The following is a 12628-nucleotide window of genomic DNA, read 5'->3' as shown; positions in this document are numbered from 1 at the left end:
GTTTGTATCTCTCACACACACACACATAGGTGGGGGACGTGCACGAAGAGAAGAGGTGCATGCACGGCGCACGTACTCCCGTCTCTTTCCCAACCACACCCGCACGGGTACACGGTGGAGCTCATTTCTGTACGAAAAAGAAATCCCATGTGGTAATTTGGCACGTGTACTAGTTGTCCACTTGGTGGAGGGAGGATCGTCTACCACGGGTGAACAAACAAATTGCGAGTTGACGCGTTATGTTAAATTAAAAAAAGAGGAAAACCAAGTGGGACCTACCTTAGAGGCAAGGCTCTATACACTTGAGTACTTTTGATGTGTCCCGTCAAGTCGTAGAATGAGGAGAAGCTTGCTTAGTATGCCGTCTCCCCCGCCCACGGGTGCGGTGGCTCGCAGGATGAGGTGAAGCTTGCTCCGCCTTACGCCCGCTCACTCGCCCATGCGCGCGGTGGCTCGCAGGATGACGAGAAAAATTTACTACTCCCTCCGTTTACTCCTCGTCCCTACTAACTTGGTTATAGAGATTATATCATATTGTTTGGAATATATATGTCCTTTAGTAGATTTCAGTATGAACTACTAGTACATACTCCAAACACTGATGTATATAGACGTATTTTAGAGTGTAGATTCACTCATTTTGCTTCGTATGTAGCACTCTCCCTCGCCCCTCGGCCCTCGCCCATGTGGTGGACGTGCAGCAATTCATTCGGTCTCATATAGCCAGAACGATATATACTGCACGGCCATTATTGCTCGACCTCCCGAAGAGGCGAAGAGCCAATCGCTAGGTTAATATTTTGGAGATGCCAAGTGCAAGGTTATAGGAGAACAAGTAGTAGGTTCCGCATCATTTATAAATGAAGTTTTTTTATTCATTGGCACATACGCAACATGATAGGTTCATATGGAGAGAAAAGTAAACCGCTCCACTATATACATAGTCAGGACGGGCCAGCCTACACGGTTGCTTGCTGGGGTTGCTCTCTTCACACTCTCTCGCACAAAATGACGGTGGCCACATCTCTAACATCCCAACGGATCAAGTCCGCTTGGGGAAGGGGTGGATGCTTAGTGTAGATGCGGTAGCCGTCGCCAACGGTGAAAACCCACTGTCGGCACGTCCCGATCAGGGGTCCCTGCCGTTCTCTCTCACAAAGCCAGTGAGATTGCCTTCGTCCCTTGCTCACTGCCATGACGTGGGCAGTTGCCGCCTCCCGCCACCATCCTCAAGGTTGAGCTACGTCCCTCAAGTACAACTCCCTTTATAGCCGGCTTGCACCACTACTCCAGCTGCCCACATCAATCCCTGTGGATATTTCTCTACTTCTTTGCCTCGCACATACCTCTACTGGCTTCTACGTCCTGTATTTGTGATGAGTTTATGTCTCATCAACTAGTCCCAGTGATCTTATTCGAATAACGCTTCTTCAATTTCTTTGCCACAGGGATGCTCATCTCGATTTTGGTGAAACTGCACAAAATGATCCGATGGTCAAAAGGTTGCAAACTTCATTTATTAGGATGCTCGAACGTTGCCAACAAATTGAAGCCTGGTCAGGGTTCACAGTTCAAGGGCTAGGGACTGCATGGATCATTTTTTTCTTTAGCTGCCTCTGTTCCAAAATAAGTGTCAACTTTAGTAGTAGTACAACTTTGTACTAAAGTTTGCACAAAGTTGAGACACTTATTTTGGAACAGAGGGAGTACATATTTACTATGATCTGTCAATCATTGAGATGCAATAGCATGCATGTTAGTCTCCTTTGTATTTGATGAAATGTTGCAATGGGCAACCTTGGACGCAAGATACATGTAACAGAAGCTGGAAGCTTCATAGCATTGTACAAATGTATCTCGCTGATAAATTACAGTACGTACTATACTAGTACTTCCTTCGTTCCTAAATATAAGTCTTTGTAGAGATTTCACCATGAACCACATGCGGATGTATATAGATGCATTTTAAGTGTAGATTCATTCATTTTGTTCCGTATGTAGTTCACCTAGTGGAATCTCTACAAAGACTTATCTACTAGTAATAGCTAGCTCCCACTACTAGGAATTATCTATCCTCTCCTTGAGCCACATCATCAAAATTAATATAGCCGTTAGATGAACTAAATCAGTTCATAATAGTCGTCTGATCCAGACGTTGAGAGGCTCCGCAATAAGCCACATGCAAGCATGTAGAAATACCGTGGCATGCATGTGAGTGGGTTTTAAATCACATCAACATGTCCGCATGCAAGCATGCACCGGTAGCATGCATGTAAGTGAGCTTTTAAGTCCCATTAACATGTCAAAAAGAAAAATATAATCCCATTATGCAGTAGGAGTTGGCTGATCTTTTTTCCTTACGTGGGATGATCTAAATGATTATGGGAGTTTATTTAGTTTGGCTACCACATTTGTCATGCGGTTATAGAGTTTTTTTTAGTTCTATGAAATCGATAATTTTGCGCAGAGAGATATACGGTTGTTCCGCAGCAACGCGCGAGGACTCATCTAGTAATATTTAGGAACAGAGGGAGTACTATGTAAAGAGTTAGGTGTCGCACGGTGATAGTGTGAGGTGGGCCATGTAATCACTGAGCCTGCATGTTTTCACTGCTCTTGCACTCCTCCGCTGTAAGAATGGAGAAAATTGTAATTTAGTAGTAGTACCTCCTTTCGCCGAAAGCGTGGGACATCCAGCAGTCCTACCACCCCAGTAATAAAGAACAATGATCCATCAAATCACATAGACCCAGCAGTAAGTTGGACGGACGAAGCAACCATCCCTCTTGCGCCAGTGAGTGGTTGCATCCGCTCTACCCGGGCATGAATGCGACACCGATTCTTTGGAGCGGCGCTGACCGTTTCGGGCGAGAATTGCGTGTGGGCGATGGAGGGGCTTTGGGTGGGCCAGGCTGGTCAGGAGCGGGCGTGGCAGCTGTCCGCATGTCCCTACCGGACACGCCCAGAAATGAGAGGATGCACTAACTCTCGCAGCTAAAATCATACACTACACACCATCTCTCTGTAGGAGTAGGTCGATCTGTCGCTCTCTCTAACACACACATGGTGTTAAACACACACACACACACGCACGCACCTTGGTCCCGTTGCACCTTCTAACGTGACTTATTACACCTAGACGGAGCGAGTAGTAAGTATACGAGATATGGTGGCACACTGACTTAAGTTGAATACAAGTGCCCAAAATTTGTGTGCATGTTATAATAAGGATTCACTTTAAATAGTACGTGAGTGAACAGAGGGATCAATTGGATAGTGTTCCCGAGCAGTAGCGAGATGTGTGAGGGAAGATACACCGCTGACGCTTTTAATTTTTCTTATTAATTTGTTTGTTTCACCCTCTGACTGGTGGAACCCAATGTACTACGTGGAGAGAGGTAAGGTGATTAAGGCTGCATTATTTCTGCACCACTGTGGATAGTCTTACCACCAAAGCCACATGACACGATTATGATTGAAATCCCAATGACACCCACACACACAAAAAAACACGACATGCTTGTCACACGAATGCAGGAATGTATAAAAGGTTATTTTCCTCTTTTTGAACATAACGGGAGGGTTGTGTAGTTGGTTAGCCTGTTCGCTCATCAAACTTGAGGTCTCGGGTTCGATAACTACACTTGGGCATAATTTGTGCCAGGAGGATTCTTTGACTGGTCAAAATGGATGGATACGGAGCTATACGATCTCGTAGTGACCGTATAATCACCTCATCACGTATAAGCTGCAGCCTCGGCACTTGTTTTCTAGGGTTTGCACACTTCACACTCTCTCTCCAGTATATATATACACGCTAGAGCCTCAGCGCTTGTAGTTGCTCTCCTCACACTCTCTCGCCCTCTCCAGATCTAAACAAGACTTCGTTGGCCTCTCTCTCCCCTCACTGGTGCTCAAAGAGCCGGCAGGGTCCGTCCGTCAGGAAAGGAAGGAGGCTTAACGTTGTCACCGTCGGCGAGGGAGGGAATCCACTACCAGCGCAGCTGTTCACTTTCACCCAGCGGCGGCGTGGGAGGGCCTCCGAACCCTTCTTCTTCCCCGCCGTCCCGTCGCCCACTGAACCACGCCCCAAGAACCTTAAGGTATAATTTACTTACTCCACATGCATTGCTCTAGCTGCATGTATACCATGAATCTAGGACGTGGTTCAAAGAGGAAAGGAGTGGGGGAAAGTAGTGGGAAAAGTTGTATATAGCATGAATCTAGGACGTGGTTCAAAGAGGAAATGAAGGGGGAAAGTTGTATAGCATGAATCTAGGACGTGGTTCAAAGAGGAAAGGAATGGGGGAAAGTAGTTGGGAAAGTTGTATCTCATAAATCTCGGACGTGGTTAAAATAGGAAAGGAAGGGGCGAAAGTACTAGTTCAAAAAGGAAAGGAAGGGACAAGGCTGTAGAGTTTGAGCAGGACTAGATTTGCTGCGCTCACATAGGGAAAGGTGTATAAAGATAACAAAACTGGGACCAACACAAATATGCTCCTTGGTTGTTTGTTCTTTGTTGAAACAGACTGTGCATGACCACAGTACATCGGTAGATGCACATGGTGCTGGTGCGTCCACTGTCCTGTGCAAGTCATTAGCAGTTGTTAATCTAAGGTCATGTTTGGTTAAAAACTCCCTAGTCCCTACCTGCTTGGTTCCAGGGACTAAACATGGACTAGAGGTTATTAAATGACATGCTAAAAGACCATGTTACCCCTAGTAATGAACTAATAGAGACAAGGTGCGATGCGTGGCAGGGGCAGCTGTTGGAAAAAGTCCCAAAAAGACTCCCTCGGGGTTTTCCTTCTTTAGTCCCAAATGCCCACTTTTAGTCCCTAAAAGTCCCTCCTATTTGGTTTAGATGGGACTGACACGGAGTTTTTTTATTCCCTACACCAAAATGTCCTTGTAAACAAACACCCTCTAATAATGCCGCTGGAAAATTGATGCAATGCCACAGTTAAAAGCAAATTACATGTTTAACGAATTTTATTGTTAATATAATCTCTATGTTAATATTAATCAATGCCACCATTTGAGAAATGCTACTGTCTTTCTTTCTTTCCCATTTAGATAAGGTAGATGCTTCTTTTTGTTGGCTTCTGTGTCATCCACCAATATTGACCACTAATTGTTTCCTTTGCACCTCTGTGTAAACAGGGTTATCTACTTCACCTCGTTGCCATTGTGACCTTTTGTTGAACTGCACAAAACACTTTTGTTTTAAGAATGTTTTGTGAAGTTCAACCAAAATGTCACACCGACAATGTTGCATGATTGCTTGATCTTAGTGGAACTACACAAGAGGAGATCTTACTTCCTATCCGTGTTGGCAAATTTGGTTTAGATCTTCTTCTTGTGAGTTGTTTGAATTCCGCATCATGAGAGGTCAGTACTAGCCTTCTTTCACATGATTCTGCAGTGTGCTTTCGTATGTTGTGCTACTTGTACGATAATGTTGCTTGATTTTAGTGAACTGCACAAATGGAGACAAGACTTCCAATCTATATGTGCACCGTAATATCCCATTGAGGTAAGATAAGGATATTTCACAACTGTTGGCCTGTATTTTGCCACTTTCATCAGAAAATTAAGTTTAGTACTATACTTGTGCTCCCTAATTGACATGCCAAATCTTACATTGAAGGCGAAGCTTGTCTGTTATTGAACCAAGTGATGAAGGGGAAGAACAAGCGGAAGAAAAAAATCAACTCCCGGTGATGTAATGAAGCACTGGAATTGTGATGACACAAGTAATGATATAGTTTTGCATCTTAATTTATTGCTATGGCTGGAACGAGCAATTGTTTTGCCACTGATTTGCTGCCACTCTTAATGTAATACGTAATTATCTCTACTTGTGCAAACAGGGATCTTCTTTGAAGATACCATATATTTTAGTGGAACTGCACAAGAAAATGTTGGAAACATTAAACTAATCGAGGATTATATAGTAAGCATGGCCACCACCGTAGATAGCAACATATGGTTTCGGAGAAGTGCTTCATCTGTATGCTTTACACAATAAGCCTCCTGACAAAGGTTGGTACTCGCCCACTGATTTCATCAATATGATTGAGCTTTGTCGTCTCTATTGGTGTTGTGCTACTGTTTAGATACTGTCATGAAAAAGTGGTATTGTCCTTGAGAAGTGCTTCATCTGTGCTGTTTTAAATATTTCCTTTCCTTTTTTGAGCAAACAGGGATGCTAGCATTTAGTAGTCCTCTTGTCTTTGCACAACAGGATCATCTTCCTCTGAAGAAGAATTGGAGTACGTGAAGTGACTAGTTCCGATTATGCCAGGATGAAGAAGCCCTGTCTATCTTCTCATCATAAGGAGCAGTTGAAGGATGGTTACATTACTCCCCATAAGACCAAACTAACTTCAGCTCAGAAGGACTGACAAATCTCCATTTTTTTGCTGTGATGCGCGAGTACAATGTTGTTCTAGGATTATTTCTGGTGAGTTCCATTTTTCTAAAAGTGTGCTCTACATGGACCATGTAGGTGCCTGTTGAAACTGTCAATTCATAGTACAGTTTGCTTTATACTAATCACTTTTTTGTATTTGTGCAAACAGGGGTGCTCAACTTGATTTCAATGGGAACTGCACAAAATGTTCATGAATACATCGAATCATTCATTTCCACCACAAGAAAGGAGCTGCCGATAAGTTCAAGGCGTTGCAACATATAAGGGCGAAATCATACAAGCTACGCGCGAATTTGGTTGATTTTGGTGGAACTGCACAAAAAGAACAGCTGGTTTATTAAGCACGAGGTGCCATGTCAATGTCCAATCTGATGGCAAACCCTGCCCATTCCACAATCATAGGCATTTGATATTTTGGAATGGGACAACCTTGTCAAATTTTGCTCATTGATTTTAGCAAGACATGCGTTTGATATTTTCGAATGGGACGCCATTTGCTGTCAGCAACGACGATCAATTTTTTCTTTATTCTTTAGTTGTGAAGTAAATATTGCCTCTGAAATGTGAGTCCCTGAGATGCATAATCATTGATTGTTTTGAATGTTCTCTATGAATTGCCAGCTCTGTGTGTTTGATTGCAATGTACAGAAACGCTAAAAAGCTGCTCAAACTCTTTATACTCCTTCTGTTCCTTTTTACTTCGCACATTGTGAAAGTGCATACTTTTTTGTATAAGATTGGTCAAAATAGAGATACTTTGATTGTAGACAAAACTTGTATGCAGACTAGAAAGGACCGGAGGGAGTACATGTGAAATTGCTGCAAACGAGGTGATCACCCTGGGAATAATGCTAGTACATTTTGTTTTGCATGTTCATCCAATGCCAGTGATACAGGAATTCGAACTAATCGAAATAAATTCAGTCATACACGATTGGATTTCATATAAACATGCCGGATTTCATTACATTTCATACATTCTTCAAGTAAAAAGGGGTGCGCCGGAGGTATAATTAATTAACCAAAGCTACCCACATGTGTCCCACTGAGCTGAACAGAAGCTTCAGTGACTTAACTGCAGGTGCAGTTGCGTAACTAACATGTGGCCTGTTGGGCCCACGTGTCAGTCAGCCAACTGCACCAGCAGTTAAGTAGAAGCAGCGTTCTTCTCCTGCACAGCTCTCTGACTCCACGTCGCCGCCAAGAAGCTAACCGGTCGTCAATGGTCAACCCGCCTAGCTTGGCTTTAACCGGAGGGTAGCAGCGGTGGCCTTACTTGGACCCGAGCGGCGGCGACCTACCGTGTTCTACTCTTCGTCGTTTTCTGTGTGGCGCAACCTCGTTGGCAGCGGGGCGGGGCCTCGGCGGAGCCGGCGATGTCCTCTTTCTCGTTGTCGGCGGGAGCGGTGGAAATCCTCCCTCACGTTGCCGGTAGGGTGGGGCCTCGGCTGAGGCAGCGATGTACTCTGCCTCGTTGTTGGCGGGGCGGGGCCTCGGCGGAGTCGGCGGTGTCCTCTGCCTTGTTGTTGGAACCACGGGGCCTCGGCAAAGCAAGGCCCCGTCGATGCCAGCGGAGCGGGGACTCGTCGGAGCCGGCATTGTCCTCTGCCTCATGCTCAGTTTCACCAAACAGCGCCTCGCCTGCTTCATCGCCCTCTTTGCTAGCCTCTTTGTAGGCGGTCGCAGCCTCCGCCACCCGCATGCGGTACCGTCAGCGCTCGAGGCGGCCCTTGCGGGTGGAGCGGTACGAGTCGAGCAGCGCCTCCTGCTCCGCCCGCTCCACGGCGATCTGCTCCTCCGCCTGCAGGTGCTCCTGGAGGGGATGGTGGTTGTAGGCGGCATCGGCCTGCGCCTCCCGGAACTGCTCCTCACGCATCTGCCCCGTGTTCATATATTAGGCATGGGCCTCACCGATGGTCATGGTGCAATGCACCGGCGAGGATGGCGCGGAGGAGGGGGTTGGTGCCGGATCATCGCCTACCATGTTCTCCATTGGGACGTTGTTGTCCTCCGGTTGCGTGCCGGCCAGCCGGTCGGCAGCAATGGCTGCCATCTCCTTGTGGTCCTTTGTCCGCCCGTCCCGAAAAGCGCTGGAGCGCGAGGAAGCCATGGTGGACAGTAGTGGTGTGGACAGGAGAAAGGGAAGGATGCGGATGACTGGGCTATGGCCGGCGCAGCAGTTTATATAGCAATGGTGGGCAGCGGAGGGACAGACGTGTGGCGCTGGAGTAGCCGCCTCGGCAACCACATATCATTATTGTGGGAGGCAGATGGACGAACGGACGACACTTGTGTCGTTTGAAGGCGGAGCAATCGCCTGCACCGGGAAGCGGGGTGGGCGGTGCTGACTGTTTCGGGCGGAAAGCACGCGCGGGCGAGGAGATTACTTTACTTGGAGAGGATGACAATGGGGACCCACCAGGGCCATAGCCTCACGTACGCAAGTGCCTCCTTAGTATATATATATAACTATAATTTATTTTGCTTCCTCCTGGTTTCCTGACATCACGGTCCCACACCATAGTCAATAAATGAGAGAATTGCACAAGAAGCGGCCAACAGCTGGGACCAAGTAGCTCGAGCAATATTTGTGTTTTTGAGGTGTGAGCACTGCAGAGTTTTTCGATGTTTAGCCCAGATATTAATTTTTCTCCTCTGAACAACAACGAAAACATCACTGCAAGTATTAACTGGGCGGGCTGTGGCCCGTCTAGCCCAGGCCAGATATCCAACCCAGATATTAATTTTTTTCAAGGTGAAAATGGCTAGCCCAGCTATACTTTTTTAGGAATACCCAGGCAAGGTCAAGTTGTTATTCTCCGCACCGCTGGGCTGCAAATCTTTCCTAGGAGGGATGCATTAGGCTTAACCAGAAAATGGGCTTAAAGAAATAATAAATGGGATGAAATTATAAAAACTGGGCAGTAACTATAAAAGAATGCACCAAACACGTAATTACTTTATAAAAATATTATTTTTGGATATTGAAAATTTTAATTTCATTAATTTTTGCGGCAATGTATCGTTGGATTTTTACGTAAAATAAATTTATATTAAAATTGTATTTAATCTGACTAGAAATTTCGGGATAAAAATATTTCGGATCCCATCAAAATGTGGGAAATTTTATTGAATTCTGTATTGAACGGTTGGTTGAAATAGGCTGTACTTTTAACAAACTATAAATGGGTTGTAGTAAATTCCATTAGAATTCAAAAATGGGCTACACAATCTTACAAATCTCAAATGGGCTATAAGTTCTCTGCCACACACTTCTGGCCTTACTAAGTTGATGCGTCCCCTAAAAAACAGAGTTGACGCGTATGCAAGGCTTTGTCAACTTATAGTCAACACACGGTTCTAGCAGCAGTTGCCGTTGGATGTCCATCCAACGGATGCCGTGCTTCTTCTTCAATCTCGGATATTCTAGCTTCACCCGCCCAAAAAATGATTCCTCCCCCTGACATCTAGGGCGCACCGTTTCGGAAGCTGACCTGTGGGCCTACTAAGTTGACATACCAAGGGCTTTGTCAACTTAGTCAATATAAACGATTCTAGCTGCAGTGACCGTACGATGTCCATCCAACGGCCGCCGTGCTTCTTCAACCTCTGGTCTTCTTGCTCCAGCCGCCCAAAGCAGCACCGGTCGTGCCGCCTTCTCCTGCCTCCCATGGCCGGTTGTGCTGTCGTGGAGGCCTCACCGCCCCCTACTACTCCCACCGCTGGCCAGGCCATCCCTCCACTCACCCACACCCCCTGTTATTCTGCAGCGACGGCAACGCAGCCGAACCAGTGAACCCTCGTACTCCTCTCCGCGTGTGCATCCACTGTCGCATCTTCCCCGGCTCCGCGTCGTCCCCTTCCTAGGCCTCGCCGTCGTCCACCGCCGTGGTGCTCTCGGCGCGGCATGGTCAACGTGGTTAATCAACGACTTCCATCAGACGTGGACTGTACATGGAGAGGCTGACAGCTGGGTCCACGGCAACCGCAAGGAAGTGCCTCCTTATTACGCGCAAATTATTTATTCCTCCACCTGACAACAGGGACCCACCGAACGGGCCACCATATTTTGCAAAAAAAATGATTCGCCCCCTGACTGTTGGGACCCACCAGCTACATCTTCGCAGGCAAGGAAGTGCGTCCGAAAAAAATGATGCACCCCCCAAACTGTTGGGACCAACCAGCTACATCTTTGCACGCAAGGAAGTGCGTCCGGAAAAAAAACGATTCGACCCTGACTGCTGGGACCCACCAGCTACACCTTCGCACGCAAGGAAGTGCGTCCGGGCAAAAAAATGATTCACCCCCTGACTGCTGGGACCCAGCAGCTACACCTTCGCATGCAAGGAAGTGCGTCCGGGTAAAAAAAAACACAAAACGATTTGCCCCCCAGACTGCTGGGACCCACCAGCTACATCTTCGCACGCAAGGAATTGCCTGACAGTCGGGACCCGCTTGGTCGAAGCGTACGTAGCATTGTCATTCTGGTCGCGAACGTGTATGTACATATATACTGGTCGATGTAGAGGCGCGCACGTGTCGTAGTAGAGGCGCGCACGTAGCATATACACGTACGTACAGTGGCCAGGGTGCAAGAAAGAAAATACGGCCACATATGTGTACATACGGGCGAGGTCTCGAACGCCTACTCGCGCATACGTATGGCCAGGGCTTGTGTACATGGCTAGGTCAGAACGGAGAAACAGCGTCGTCGTCGTGTTCATGGGGAGGCAACAGAATGCGTCGTGTTCATGGGGAGGCAACGGAATGCGTCGTGTTCATCGGCAGGCAACGGAACGCGTGGGAGCCAACTGGCTGGGTCAGAATGGAATGCGTCGTCGTGTTCATCTGGAGGGCTTGGATGGAACAGGCGATGGAAACGAGGCCTAGCATACCACAGAACGGAGGAAACGGCCTTGTGTTCGATCGGCCACGTTTGAAACGGGATCCTGTTCATTGGGAGGGGTGTGGCGTACCGCAAAACGGAGGAAACGGACCTCCTACGGTCGAAACAGGGGTCCTGTTGATCGGGAGGGGTGTGGCATATAGCAAAAGGAGGAAACGGACCTCCTACGATCAAAATGGGGATCCTGTTGATCGGGAGAGCTGTGGCGTACCGCAAAACAGACGGAACGGACCTCCTACGGTCGAAACGGGAGTCCTGTTGATCGGGAGGGGTGTAGCGTACCACAAAACGAACAAAACGGACTTGTGTTGGAGTGCTACGGTCAAAACGGGGGTCCTGTTCATCAGGAGGGGCGTGGCGTACTGCAAAACGGGACTCCACGAGATATTGTTCATCTCCACCGTCGACCTCCTCCAGCTTCCACGGGCTACCGTCGACCTCCTCCAACCTCCACGGGCTCCTGTTCATCCAGCCTCCACCATGCGCTACTCCACTAGCTACTGTTCAACCACCCCTCCACGGGCACCCCTCCATCGTCTACTGTTCATCCAGCCCTCCACACCACGGGGTCCTGTTCATCCAGAGGCAACGCCACCGCTCACTGGTCATCCACCCCCCCTCCACAACGCTCACTGTTCATCCCAGAGGCAGCATCAACCGGCTTCAGTTAGCAGCAGTAGCGAAGGAATTGCTCGATCGGGTTCAGTTAACAGCCATCGATCGATCGCTCAGGTTCAGTAACGCGTAGCTGCAGTGCAATCGCTCGGGTTCAGTTAGAGCCCAACGCCCTCGCTCGGGTTCAGTTAGAGCCAACGCCTCGCACACACGCGCGTACGTTTATGAGAGGAACGCACATCGCTCGGCCCCCGACCTCCCACCGTAACCGGGAACTCCCCGAAATTTTCCTCGCCCTCTCTTCTACCATGGTTTTTTCCGTCATGGACGGCCCAAAGAATGTTATGCAGCTGCGTCTCCGGCCCGCCCAAGACGAAAAGCCCATTTTCTGTCATGATTTTTTGTCATAGAAGTAGGAGCCCACCACATCTATGATAATACCGGGTTTTGTCACAATTATCGTCATAGAAGTGTCATATGTATGACAGGAAAAAAATTCGTTCAGCCCAAAATGTCACGGATGTGTCTTTATTTTGTAGTGATGATCGATAAAGAGTGTCATCGAATTTGTGTTTGCCCATGTCAAAGATACAGGGCGGCTGGCCCACTGGAATGTGAGAGGGCAGAGGTGCAGTTTTTCTCTGTGGCATGGATACCTACCTACAACGTTC

This window comes from Triticum aestivum, chromosome 2B (genome assembly GCF_018294505.1).
Source record: "Triticum aestivum cultivar Chinese Spring chromosome 2B, IWGSC CS RefSeq v2.1, whole genome shotgun sequence".
In the NCBI taxonomy this organism is placed as follows: domain Eukaryota; kingdom Viridiplantae; phylum Streptophyta; class Magnoliopsida; order Poales; family Poaceae; genus Triticum; species Triticum aestivum.
Note: the sequence above shows the minus strand (reverse complement) of the source record.